This window comes from Triturus cristatus, chromosome 4_1 (assembly GCF_964204655.1).
Source record: "Triturus cristatus chromosome 4_1, aTriCri1.1, whole genome shotgun sequence".
NCBI lineage: Eukaryota > Metazoa > Chordata > Amphibia > Caudata > Salamandridae > Triturus > Triturus cristatus.
In genome coordinates this window covers 1,754,692-1,768,370 of record NC_140585.1, presented here as the reverse complement: position 1 = coordinate 1,768,370, position 13,679 = coordinate 1,754,692, and the positions used below count along the sequence as shown (strand labels likewise).

General features: G+C 44.5%; 1 protein-coding gene across 1 annotated transcript in view; it reads right to left on the bottom strand.

The window, feature by feature from the left end:
- Window positions 1-13,679, bottom strand: part of LOC146839251 (uncharacterized) — a 239,263-nt gene that overhangs the window by 211,891 nt on the left and 13,693 nt on the right. The window lies entirely within an intron of this gene.

Sequence of the window (13,679 nt, the reverse complement as noted above, 5' to 3'; positions counted from 1 at the left end):
GGGGTGTTTTCGTTGGACACGCCCGTTGTTTTACACAGAGCTGCATTAAAAATCATTAAAACCATGATATTTATAGACATGCTCGTCATTTTAAAAACAAAAAATATATGTACATCAATGGGCGCGTATATAGCTAACACTTAAAGCAATGGGTTCCCAACAAGCCTCCTACGTGATGGTCTGATCCAAATAATACAATGGGAAACACTTTTTTCAGGCAGCGGGAATCAAAACTAAACCACGCTTGTCACTCGAGAATACAGTCACATAAAATAACCCAACCACAGAACGAGTAAATGAAATGAGGTAAACTGTTGTAACATCAATGAGAAACCCACACAAATATGAAACTACCCTTTGTTTTCTGACTCGCCTGCCTCTCAGAATGTACGATGTTTGTCAAGGGATCTTATCTCTTTGTGCGAGTGACATTTAGTATGCAATTCCGCTAGCTCCGACGCTGCATACTATCAGCTAGATTCATAGGCTGGGGGATGGGTGGGAACCTGCTGATTTAATTTTGCCACGATCAGCTAATGTGAAGCGTAGCCTCACTTCAGCCAAAATAACCATGCACCTTAAAACATAGATCGGATTGTCGTGTAGTTCCTACAAATCTATAAAGGATCTGCTTGTTTAGACAACATAAACTAAGGTATTGGTGTCCAGACTGATTCCAGACACCCAGAGGGTATGTTAGTCCGCAGACCAGCTATCTCACAGTGCCACTATGAGCCCTTCTTACCAAGGAGTGAACAGTTCCTTGCAACTTTTGAACATGACAACGCTGATCCCTCAGGAATCGTGGCAACAGTACAGTACTTTTCGCTCAGTCACTCGTGATCACTTGTTCTCAGAGAGATATACATAATAAAATATGGGGACGTGATCAATAAGCATTTATTGAACCAGCGTCATGGTAGTATAAAATGCGTGTGCTGCAACAACCATTAGACACTAACAGATGTATACGGTTATAAGCACCAATAAAGTAAATAGCAGGTCAAATTCTATGACAATGAATATATGCAGGCATATAGATACATGACAATAATAATGCGTACTCCTACGATGCAACCCTAACTAGATGTACCCAAGTGTACCTAGCATGTATGTAGTTGTATAGCCTAGAATCCCCTCTAGGAAAGAGCCAACCTCATTACCTGATATGAGAGAGTGAAGGACCCCGTCTTGGTCTCGAATTGGACACCCCTTGAAGGATGTTAGACCACAACGTGCTGGAGTGTCTGCGGGCAGGGACTTCGGCGTCTCCTGTCAGCATGTCAGCATGGAAGTTTCTTCTCCTATGGCTGCCTAGCAAAGATATGGTGTTTATATACCCAAAAGGTACCCTCGGGGGTTCTACCTAGATGTGTCATGGTACTATGGGCATGTCGGCCGAGGATGACAATATTGGTGACCCATATACAGAGTTATTATGCAGAAGATGGTAACCCTGCTGTGATACTAAGAATCCTCATGCATAATAAATGAGGCTACATTTTGGAGAAAACCACACAACATTTATGCAGCATCCAACTAGGTAAAGGGTCAGCGCCAGAACCGTTATGTAGAACAATGGTAACACAAATGTAGGTAAACGGTCGTGCAACTACCTAGGGCTATATTGGGGTACATTGGGGTTTATAACCGGATCTATTGGTGGCAGCAATAGAAGATAAATATTCATGTAGATACGCCTCCAGAGCTTCCAATTTGAGAGATGTCACCGATTCCCAACTAAGGAAACAACAGTGGTGGTAGAAAAGCACCAGTGACAAGGACAATTAATCTATTTCGTGCTAATAGTTTATTTACCATACTCGGAGAAGAACATGATGTGTGATCATTTTTATTGACAATCGTGTTAAAATAATAAAGGATTGTTGCAGGGAATCTGCTCTGGAACAGAACTATGCTTGGGACCATAGAACATCAGCATGACGAGACTGAGTCACCAAACCACCTCAGTATCTATAAGACAGAGTCCGACTAGCTATAGTGCCTCACTTGCCCTCCTAACCCTACCAGAGAAACAAGTGAATTTGCACCCCCAGAACACAACACTCTAGACCAACTCAGGGATCGTGGTAACAGAAAACACCCTTTCGCTCGCTCACTTGTAATTGTCAACAATAAGATAACCAGAAGACACGAAGAAGGTTAAGAACATTTATTCAAACTATTGTGCTCTGAAATGAAGTATACGTGCCACAATTAGAAATGAGACGCATAACAAAAATATTGTTGGCATGGTTAATGATCGAATATATCAAAAGCACTGTAATTTTATAGGACAGAGTAATCTTACACATCCCCCCTTGCTTCTAAGTCTAAATGAACATATGAATGGTCTCGGGGATTACCGGCAGACCCCATACCTAAGCATGCACAGATGGACGTTTTACATTTCAGCGCACGCAGTGCTATTCTATCAGAACTCTCCTTCCATGTGTCTGCTTTTGGCTCATGTACTCATCTATATAATAGGACATGTGTGCACATAAACAACAGCTGCATTCTTGTGTTATATCTAGGTGCTAGTGCCTGGCCAGAAAGAATAACATGGGACATTATTGCTTGGCCTTGTCGGTTGCACGCAGACTAAATTCCAGGAAAAAAACAGAACGCAAAAACATTTGCAGGTTCCGTGTGAAAGTACAAGCAACCATGTTTATATGGTAACGTGTGCAAAGAAAAATCAGGCCTATAATGTGCACAGTTAGGCTAACATAGGGAAAACTAAAATGTCCCATGCAGGAAACACATGACAGGAAGTGAGGCTAGTTTTCACTTCCACAGGGGAAAAAATATTTTCACATGCATTTGGAAAATATGACGTGTTGTTTCTGAAATCGGAAGTGTTCAACAATGCAAATTTGTGCTGTTGTGGGCAGAAATCACATTTCTAAGCAGAGTTCTGCCCATTTGCAAGCAACAGCCATTTGGCGTGAGGTCATGGAACACGTGCCCTCTGAATAGAGCATCTGGCATTTGATCTCAGTGTTTGAATGCTCAGCAAATGTGAAGAGATAAGAACAAGATTTACAGGCCTGTTCACAGAAACTGAATGGAGTGAGTGAAAACAGGACTGATCATGTAAACTGCAGTTCAACAAAGTTAAAAAGTGGTTCCTAAAAACGAGGCTAAAATGAAACCAGTGGATTGATATAGTGATTGCCCCATGCTCTCGGGGAGGGCTAAACACAGGAAAAGGCATGACGCATGCATGCCCAGGACAAATAGGGAGAAAGACGAGGAGGAGAGCCATGATGGAGCCATCAAATGGGAAGCCTATGGGCGGGCTGAAGCCTAAAAAGTATATGCATCATGTCTCGAAGAGATAGCACAAGCGTTGTCTAGCTGAGACCTAAAAAGCACTCTTTCTGGACCAAGATCTAGCTTTCTGGAAACTGCATGGGGAGCCCTCGCAATTTGGGACCCTCCTTGCATGCGGGAGTCGCTGCCACTATTTCACTTTTACAGCAACGTTATTGGTGGCGTGGTTTGTATCAGCAAACTCGCCATTATGTCCTATGTTGTGACATTTGTCAACAGATTAAGTTTTCTACTGTGTCCCGTCCACCTGAGACACAGCTCTTTCTTTCAAATCAGCCATTTGGCTGTGTTTATCTTGACCATTGTGGTTCCCTTGTTTCTGATAATGCATGTTATTCGATGACATCCATGGGGGTGCAGGTGCATATTTCATCTCCATTAAGGCCTGAGGGCAATTCTGTTATGGAGCCAATGAACTGTGACTTAAAGCAGTTTTTAATGGCAAAGGTATTAGGTACGGGACGTGGCTGGTTGACTCATCTTTATGGGGCCAACGTACAGTTAACAACCTCCCTAAAAGATTTTTGGATTGGTGGAGCCCATATAAAATGCTCTTTGGCATCAAGATGTATGTTCCAGACCTTGATGGTCTAAACATTATGGCGGCAGCCACAATCTTTGATATAGATAATCACTGTACTGTCTTGCAGAATCTACAAAAATGTTGTGACTCTCTGGCAAATGCACATTTGCCTTCGACTCGCTCATCGGATGCAGCTGTTCTGATTCCTGTCTCTGGCTGGCTTCCTAAAGTTAGTGGTCTGGTTCGTGAAAAAGTGGCAATCAAGAAAGAATTCAGTCCATCTTACTGTGCTCCTGTTCCAGGGCTTGGTCTTCAGGGTACCTGAACTGTGATTCTACCTCCTCTTCCTGGATTCAAATACAATTGTTTTGTTTCCATTGAACATGTCAAGTTACACCATATGGCGGATTCTAAATAATATGCCTAGAAGTGTCCCACAACAGAATGTTGTTTAGGGGCAAGGACGGTGCACCATATGACACAATTCAAGAAGCTTCCAATCTTGGGAAAAAAATTATAAATCCTTTATTCTTGTTTAATCTTTAAAACGAGGCACAGCCAATGCGTTTCGTTCCAATGGAACTTCGTCAGGGCTGAAAAGAATACAAATATAAAACAATATACTAAATAGGCAGACAAACAGTACAAATATAAAATACATACTTGTGACGATGTCAGGGGGGACCACGGACCAAACCTTAGAAGGTCACCCCCCTTTCTTCTCTCTCCCAACAGCCTCACGAGAACCTGTCTCCCACACAGTGTTGGAAAACCGAGTCCGAGGTACAAAAAGGCGACTGCTTCTTTAATTGGGCGGAGTTCGGAGATCCTGGACCCGGCCCCCTTCGTGACGTCGACAGCCCGGAACCAGAAGTAGCGGGACTGGAGAACAAGACGGGGTGTGTTACACCCGGAGAGGAGAAGTGTGGAGTGGAGCGAAGCGAACGGGAGAGCGGAGTAAGCGGAGCTGAACAGGCGAGGAGAGAGAGAGGAGGAGAACAGAAGATCGGAGGAAGTGGAGTTGACCGGGCGAGTGGAAGGATCGGAGGAGGACCGGAGAACGAAGGAGGAGGAGGAGATCAGGCGCGAGGAGGAAGCGGAGGAAGAGACGGGAACAACGCGGACGTCCAGAGGGCTGAGCCAGGAGGCCACCGTACCGGCGAATCCCCGTGCCACACTTCAAGGGAAGTGTGGCTACAACAGGTACGGGGCCGCATCAAAGCCTGGGTGGGAGGAAAGGGTTTTAAACCTCGTTGATCCATACGTCGACAGCTGGCCTTGGGCGCCCTAACCCTGAGCACTCTTTTCACTCACTATCTGGGTAGTGTTAAGGAGAGCACTGCGTGATCCCCCACTCCCTTCCCTATAAAAGGAGCGTATCTTCCCTGAACCTGACCCCCCCCCATATCTTCTTTTTTTTTTCTTCCCTGGGTGACCCACCCCTCCGGAGAAGTCGCCAACGAACCAACAAACTGGAGAAGAGTCGCCCCACGAGGGAGAGGAGAGGCCGCGCCAGTCCGGAGCCAAGCGTTCCAGATCTTCCCCTGCCTTACTATAGAAGTACCCGCCTGCACAAATGCTCCGTAAAAGCAATAAAAGCCTTTATAAGCACATCACCAGTACCTGTGTCTCCTTGCGACCCGCTACAATACTACATAAATATATATACAAAAACACTAACTCTAGAAATAACGAGACTTCAGGATGGTTAAACATGAGAGTCTAAAAGAAAGGGGGAAAGGAGATGTCCTACATATACAAAAAAACACATAAATTTACTTAATAAGACAGAAATCACCGTATTTGTATATGTGTACATATGTGAATAGCCTTAGTGAGTCGAATATGGCTAACAGAGTTTTTGATATAAGGTAATTTTTTTAGGCTTCGTACAAATCAAATTAAATAGCATATAGGAGAAACATATATAACATATGTGTAGGAACCATATTACAGGCACATGAATTGAAAAACAGCAAGAAGCTGTTTGGCAGCAGTTAAACACCATCATCCCTGGTTCTCCCCGGCCACTGGAGGGAAACGTCGGGTCTTCAGTTGACCTGGTACCTGTTACATCTACTTCACATTCCACGATGTATTCTGATCCACCCCTCAAGACCCCTTCGGATGTGCGAGCTTCAAGTTCTTATCCAGACTCACAGCCTCCTCTAGTCCAACTGAGTTCTTCAGGCTACTATATCGATCAAGATAAATGTACTTCCCACAGTTTTTCATTGTCCTCGGTTTTGCATCCCTACCAGTGCCGATTTGTGTTTTCATCTCCTGGTTAAAACGCACATATCTGGTTCCACAGTGGATATATATCTGGATAGTGCTCTCCATGGTATTTCTGTTCATATTGATTGGATTTGTGATGGCTTTCGATTAATGACCATTACCCCCCAGAACGCTCTGTTGCGGAACTGGTGGACAGGCTGTTGGCTCCACATTCATCCTCATATAGAATGAAAAGAAACTATACCCTTGCCAACATTTCAGCGGTCCCAGTCACTAATGGAATTGTATTGGATAAAGTACCATTTGATGTGTTTGAGCCAACAGACACCCTTCAGATACCCAATGTATTCAGGGTTTCCATGGGTGATGTTATAATGCCTCGGTGGCAATCGGATGATTGGGATGTTGATACTATAAATTTGATGTTTTCAGAATTACAATATTACGCTGTTTTTGAATCTGAAGATTTCTTTTTGAATTCTGCCAAGTGTGCCGAGTTTTTCTGTTATCAACATTATGGACATCATTTTCTGCATAGAGCTAATGGACAGCATCCCCATTATAACTATACTCAATGGGAGCATTGTCCAATTCTGCCTCAGGATAGCTCCGAAACACACAAGATAAAATATACATATTTCACGAGTTATGACGCTTCGGACCCAAGATCATACTATTTTAAATTGGTTCTTGCTACTTAAAAAAATATATTGACTTGAAATCTATTTGGGGCACTAAGTCCTGGCAAGTCCAAGGTACAGAATCTCTATTTCATGCATGTCTGATCCCAGACAAATTATTTTTCTGAATGACTCTGTCCAGCAAACAACTTTTCTGGGATTGGCAAAAATTAATCTTAATATTCCATCACTAGCCCCCTTCCTGATTGGCAGTCTTCCACGAATTATACTGAAGAACCAATTAAATGGTATTATACAAAATGGTACCTTTAATTCTTCAATCATGTCTCTGGGTGAGTAGTTATTATGGCCAATAGACACAGATGTTTTTCACTCTTGTTTTTTAAACAAAACATCTGAATTCAAATTAATAGACCTGGTCACCAGTATTCACAAGCCATACACTACAACACTGTAACAGCATATTCTGTGTGTAAATTGTCTCAACGGCGATTAAAACATTACACTTTATCTGCAGTGAAACAACATATTTCTCTCAAATCCAAAAATTGGATCTATCTGATTTCCTTTTGGGTCCAAAATCACCACGTTCTAAATGATTTGTTTATGTTGCTTACAATGAACTTTGGTGTTTGTTGTAACTGGAGCCTGTAGTATCTTTACGTCAAATTGACCAAGATAATTTAGATATTGCTGTGTTGAACAACATAAATACACTGTCACCTCGGTATTTATACTTTCGCTAATATTGTATCATCTGTAATAGATATTGTGCAAAATTGTATCATGGTCAGAATCAACTTAATGTTAATGTTAATGTTAAAATCACTTGTAAACCGCAAACTGATACCCAAGGGTGTTCTTACTGTCAGGATCAGTCAGCTCCCCAGGAGAAAAGGCTTTTCAGAAAGCGTAATTAGCCTCAAGGCATCTTTGAAGGCAAGGAAGGCTTATTCAGTACTTAAAGGCAGAAGGAAAAGCAACCCCAAGATGGCCGCCAGGAAACGATCCTTGAGTCAGCTTACTAGTGCTCAGGTAGGTAATGGAATGTCCAAGTGAAGCGCCCGCGATAAGTGCGCACTTCACCTGAGATTCGACGAAGGTAGGACGTACTTCAGGGTTGCGCTGTGAAAGTTAAAGACGAAGATACTTTCATCGAGCAATTGTTGTTTCGATGCGTTTCATCGCGTGATGAGTGCCGGAGTTGAGCGTGAGCAGCAAAGTTCATTCCAGCAGTCAGTAAGAGTTTTGCAGGATCGTTTGGGGCGATATTTGAAGGTAACTGGTGAGCCTGTTTGTTCTTTTGACCCGCTCAATTGGATGGCTGATGTCCCTACCTCGGAAGGTTCAGATTTCTTACTGGAATCGCTGTCATTCCACTTGGCATCCCAGTTCCTGGGACCCAACGACACGCTATAACTGGGTATTTTTTTAACCTAATTTTTATGCCTGACTGACATGACAATTAATGAGAAATGTGTTAAACGCATGTATTTGAACACTTTGCTTTTGCTTACCTGTTGAGTTCTGTCATGACCAAGGTGAGGGTGTCGTATGTCCCATGCAGGCCCATTGTTGTTTTCCCAATGGTAGCCTAAGCAGGCTGCACTCTGCGTTGCACACGTTACTATACAAACGCACTTTGCTTTGTGCCACCCTGTACTTTCACACGGAACCTACCGTTGTTTTTGTGTTCTGTCCTTTCCTGGGATCTCGTCTGAACACAGTGAACAGGGTCAAACAGCAATGCCCCTTGTTATTGTGTTCTGGTCAGGCACTAGCACCAAGACAAAACATACAGATGCAGCTGTCTTTTGGGAACACGTACTCTTTGTCACATAGGTATGTACAGACATGTGAAAGACACACTTGAAGGGAGATTTTCAGAGAGAAGAGAGCGACTACAACTGTGATGTAGAACTTACATCTGTGCATGGTAAGGTACGGGGTCTGCTTCAAACACCCAGAGATCTTCTGATGCGTAATCATTTTGCTTCAGTGGAAGGGTAGGGGGGTTATTTTACCCTGTCGGATATCATGACAGCTCCTTTTATGATTTATGGATTACTTGCTATACTGACCGTATTTGTGTTAGGCTTTTCCTTGCTTATTTTGGCACATGTACTGCATACTAGAGCACGATAGTTAAAATAAACATTTTACACTTGTCTTGTGTCTCTGTCAGAGTTTACTGTGGACAAGTACATGTGTGAGAGCAAAAGGGTGTGTCCGGTCACTGCGATTCCTGAGAGTCTGGAGTGTTGTGTTCTGGGTTGCCTAATCACTTGGTCCACTGTGAGTAGGAGGGCAAGTGAGACATGTTAGCTAGTCGGTCCAGCGCTCATGGGTGCTAAGGTGCTAGGATGACTCAGTCCCTGCCTACTAAGGTTCTATGGTCCCAAGCATCGTTCCTCGACTCCGCAGAAACCTTGCAATCTTTCTCACAGTAAACGTACCATGTCCAGGAAAGTGCATCTGCTGATCGTCAGCAGTGATCTTATTCTATATTTTAAGCCACAGACATGTATGTAGCCCCAGATTCAGTAACATTTTGTGGGCTGGTGTACTAGCTGGAAGCAAAGTCTCTCCCTCGCATGTAGTACTCAGAGATGTATTACATGCGCAACCATTCACAATGTGAATCAAGACAAAATAAACAAACACAAAAGGCGAGACGTATTATCAATGACCAAAACAAATACACCTTTGGCTGCCCTACCAGGACACGGGAAGGAAACCAAAGTTACAACTAAAAGGAATGTTGGTGTCCGCTGTTCCAATACCAGCAGAGAGCACACATTATCGAAAAGTTTCATGTTGAGGTACCAACTAAAACAACCAATAATCGTTCATAAAAACACAGCTCCACAAAATGTAGCTTCACAAAACACACCCATAAAATGAATAATTAATTGTGACTCTTCCCCTAAAAACAAGAGAATGACATTGCATTTTGCTTGTTTTACAACAGGCCTCACTCTTTGCATTCTTCAGTCTAGCAGGAGCACTTCTTCTGCCAGCAGTAGCTCTCCATAATCCCTAAACCCCTCTGGTGGAGACACCATCAAGTTCACACATTCAACTCTCCGTAAAGTAAAATAAGATTCAGGTGAAAAATTGCTCTTTCTCACAAAAAGTTAATTTTGAGAATATTTGGGGGCACATTTTTGAGAAGATATAAAACGACAATTACTGAAAGAAATCAAAGTGCACCGGGGGGGAGGGGTCCTTTGAACAATGACCACCACAATAAATACTAAGCGCAATTTGTCATTTTTAGGTCTCGCCTTGCTATCGCGTAAGCGATCGCAAGGCGAGACTATAGTAAGGGGCTCCCAAAAGTGCTCCGAAAAGCGGATTGCAAGGCGAGCACGCGCACAATCACGTGCATCGTGCCTCTATGCAATCCGTTTGGCATGTACTTCAAAGGGTCCGCTCAACCGCCTGGAATGCGCTCCCCCGCCCCCGCCAAGCGCGCGCGCCACGCTCCGCCGGGCTTGTCTTGTTCGTCTTTTTAAACATTCACGTTATCATGTTCTTACAAAAGCCTGCATGTTCGAAATGGGTTTCTTTATTTTCAGAGCGAAGGGCTTTACGATGTATGTCTTTAACATTATTTAATGCCAACAGAGCGCGGTCTTTTTAAATTTTTGTTTGTTTTTAGGTTGCCATGAGCACATAACTGCGCTGCCCGCTAAGCTTTATATTAATAGCAGCGCACATACTTTTTGTAGTACAAATTAGTACTTTGCTTTGTTTACTTTGCTATTATTCCGTGAGATCGTACAAACACACACACAACGGGACGCGGCAGCAGAGATTAGGTGCTTTTTACAGACGGACGCCGTCCGGTCCGCCTCAGCCTGCCAGCAATTCTCACTCAAAGTACGGCCCCTCCGGGTGGCTCACACAGAACTCCGCCCTCTTCTTCCTAATGCTGCTATGTCCAATCTCACGCTCACCGTCTCCCCTGAAAGCGCCTCCTCCCTGTACCGCCCACCTCATCTCAACAGACCGCAGCCGGTATTCTGTATCTGCTTGCTTCAGGGTTTCGTTCTCCGATCTTCACCTGTCTTGCCTATTCCCTCTCCTCCCTACTTTTTCTAGCAGTTTTCAACTCACTCTGTCAGTGCGTCTTACTTTCTCCATGTGGCCACAATTTTTTCTTTCCGCAGCGACTCTTCCCTTCTTGCCTCATCGTGTCTCACCCTCCCATTTCTTCTAATCCGCTGCCATATACATTTGCTCCGCCCTGTGGTCCATCTCTGTCTCTCTCGTCACCTTTCACCGTTACCTGTGCCCCACCCCCTCGCCTGCACACAGTGCGCTTGCGCCTTACAATTGAGTGTGATAACAACTGTACCGCCGCACCAGAAACGAATTTGGGTAAGACTTTGCTTGGGTAAATAACTTCGCTGACCTAAAATTGTGATATTTATCAGCCTTAAAAATTTTAGAAAGAGGCACAAGGTGAGTTAGTTGCAAAGGACCAGCTTGCTGCCTGATACTTGAGTTTACTGCGGGTCAGTCGGGGATATATGAAGATACAAGAAATCCAAAACAAAACCGATACAGCATAACATGGCTGCTGTATGATGAAGTCGCCTGTTAAACTTTGAGCTTCAGTACTTACCATAACAACCGAATTTCAGTGAACCATTAAAGAAGGGGAAGTATATCTGGGTGATATATAGAGTACATTTTTACTAGCTCTGGAGCAGTCTATCTTTCCAAGCCCATCGGGAGTCTGAGGAAGATGTTTATTTTGTCTGATCTGATAGCTGATCTTTCAAAATCCACTTTTGGGGAAGCGCTTCAGCCCACTGGAGCGTGCACTGGCGACGGGCATGCGCTTACGCGCACAATGACGAGCAGAGGCGCCATATGGCTTTCCTCTCTCGTCATGGTGCGCGCACATCGCACACCCCTCGCCAGCCAGCCTGCTTTCACTTTTGCGCCTCAATGCTCCCCCCTCACCCCCCCCAGCGCGCGCGCCACGCTCTGCCGGGCTTGTTTTAAAGTTCGTTGTTATATTCCAGATAGCTGCTTCTCCACTTCCTGGAAAGGTTCTCGATTACCTTTCATTCGTTATATTGATTAAGCCATAGCGTGCATAAAATGAACGATTCCCAAACACCTCTTTATAAATTAACAAAACCCATTAAAAGCGGGTACACCAGGGGCATTTTCAAGGCATTTGCGCTTGCATATATAGTTCGCATATCAGAACCAGGCGTATTGGCTTTGCCAATGTTTGTTTGTGGTAAGTGTGAGCACCACGCAACATGTAAACACCTGGGGTAGATCGTGCGCTTACTAATAGTGAAATGGTTAATTATCGTTATAATGGTTTAAGCAGGCACTTTTTTTGCTTCCTTAGTCCAGAGAAGGGGTGGGGGCTAACAAGGGGCGCGGTCTGGGGAGATAAGACATCGGGGACGCTTGCGGGAACTAAAGGCTCGATCAGTACGTCAGCATCTGCATTCTTCTACCAGTCGACGGCCTGGGTTGAGCGCAGCTGCTTCCCGGAGAGATAGGGGTCTGTTTATTTCTTTGGAGATATGGCGCACTTCCGCTGTTCAAGCTGTGAATGGGATACTTGCCCGCTCTGGTCCTCCCTCATTCCTCGTGCGTAACGTACAGAAACGACGATTAGACGATGTTGCTGTATAATATTTGCCAAATGGAAGACTATTTGTGCACAGACGTCAGACTTTCAGTATACCCGCATGGAACTCTTCTATATTTGCACCGTGCCTTTGTTTGATGTCTGCACGTTTCATGTGTCAACTGATATTTTCAGGGACACTATCACACGCAGGTGATGAAGAGTAAGCACTGGCAAAGTCAATAGGTCTCGCCATTTTCGCTTATTGGCTTTGCGAGTGTATTTTTTGCCGATGCTGTGCAGCATCGGTGGAAAATAAGACAAGCATTTGCAAAGCAATAGGTCTCGCATTATAAAAGTGTGAGCAGCTGGCATTGCTAATAATAATGCAACACTAGCTATTGGCTTTGTAAATGATAAATAAATGCCATTATGTGTTTGTTTTATAAAATAGATAAAAAAAGGCATTGTCATGAACAATGCCAATAGCTTAAACTTTTGCAAATGCGAGACCTATTGCATTGCAAATGCTTGTTTTATTTTGTTTCGCTAAAACTTCCTCATTTAAATTCAACTGTAAGGGTGTCCTTAACTAAACCAAAACTAGGAGGCGCTTGGCTAGTGTACTAACCTGAGGTCAGTGTAATGGGTTGAAGCAGCGTGAGCACGGAGCACCAGTGAAATGAAATTAAATGAAATACCAGAATTAGTAAAGCACACAGTTACCTCCGAAGAGGTGTCCCGGCCCTGGGAGCTGTCGGGAAGATTAAGCAAGCTATTGCTCAGAGTCATATGGTGCTGGGCTAACCTGCCGCCGGGGATCGAACTGTGAAACCCGTGGTCCAGAGTCAGGCATCCCTGGCCGCTGCGCCACACCTCTTCTCAGTGAGAGAATGATGGTAGTTACTCATGCGTCACGTCCCACAGACATCAAGAAAGAGGTCTCTGCAGACTCCAAGCCCACCACACATCACTCATGCTTACCAGGTTCAAAGTTACTCGCACCATGGCCCGTTGGTGTGTGCCTGCCCTGATGACACGCAAGCTCCCCGCCAGAAAGATAATCCCACTTACGAGTTGTATCCAGCACTGTACTCATCTTTTCAGATGCTTTCTTCTCCAGGATAGGCCTCACCTCCTCTGCACCCCCAGGGCAGGCCTCACCTCCCCCAAGCCCACTGCACATGCCTCACCTACTCTGCACCCCCTGGACAGGCCTCACCTCCTCTGCACCCCTGAACAGGCCTCACCTCCTCTGCACCCCACCTAGTAGGTATCACCTCCTCCGCACTCCCTGAATAGGCCTCACCTCCTCTTCACCCAGCTGGAC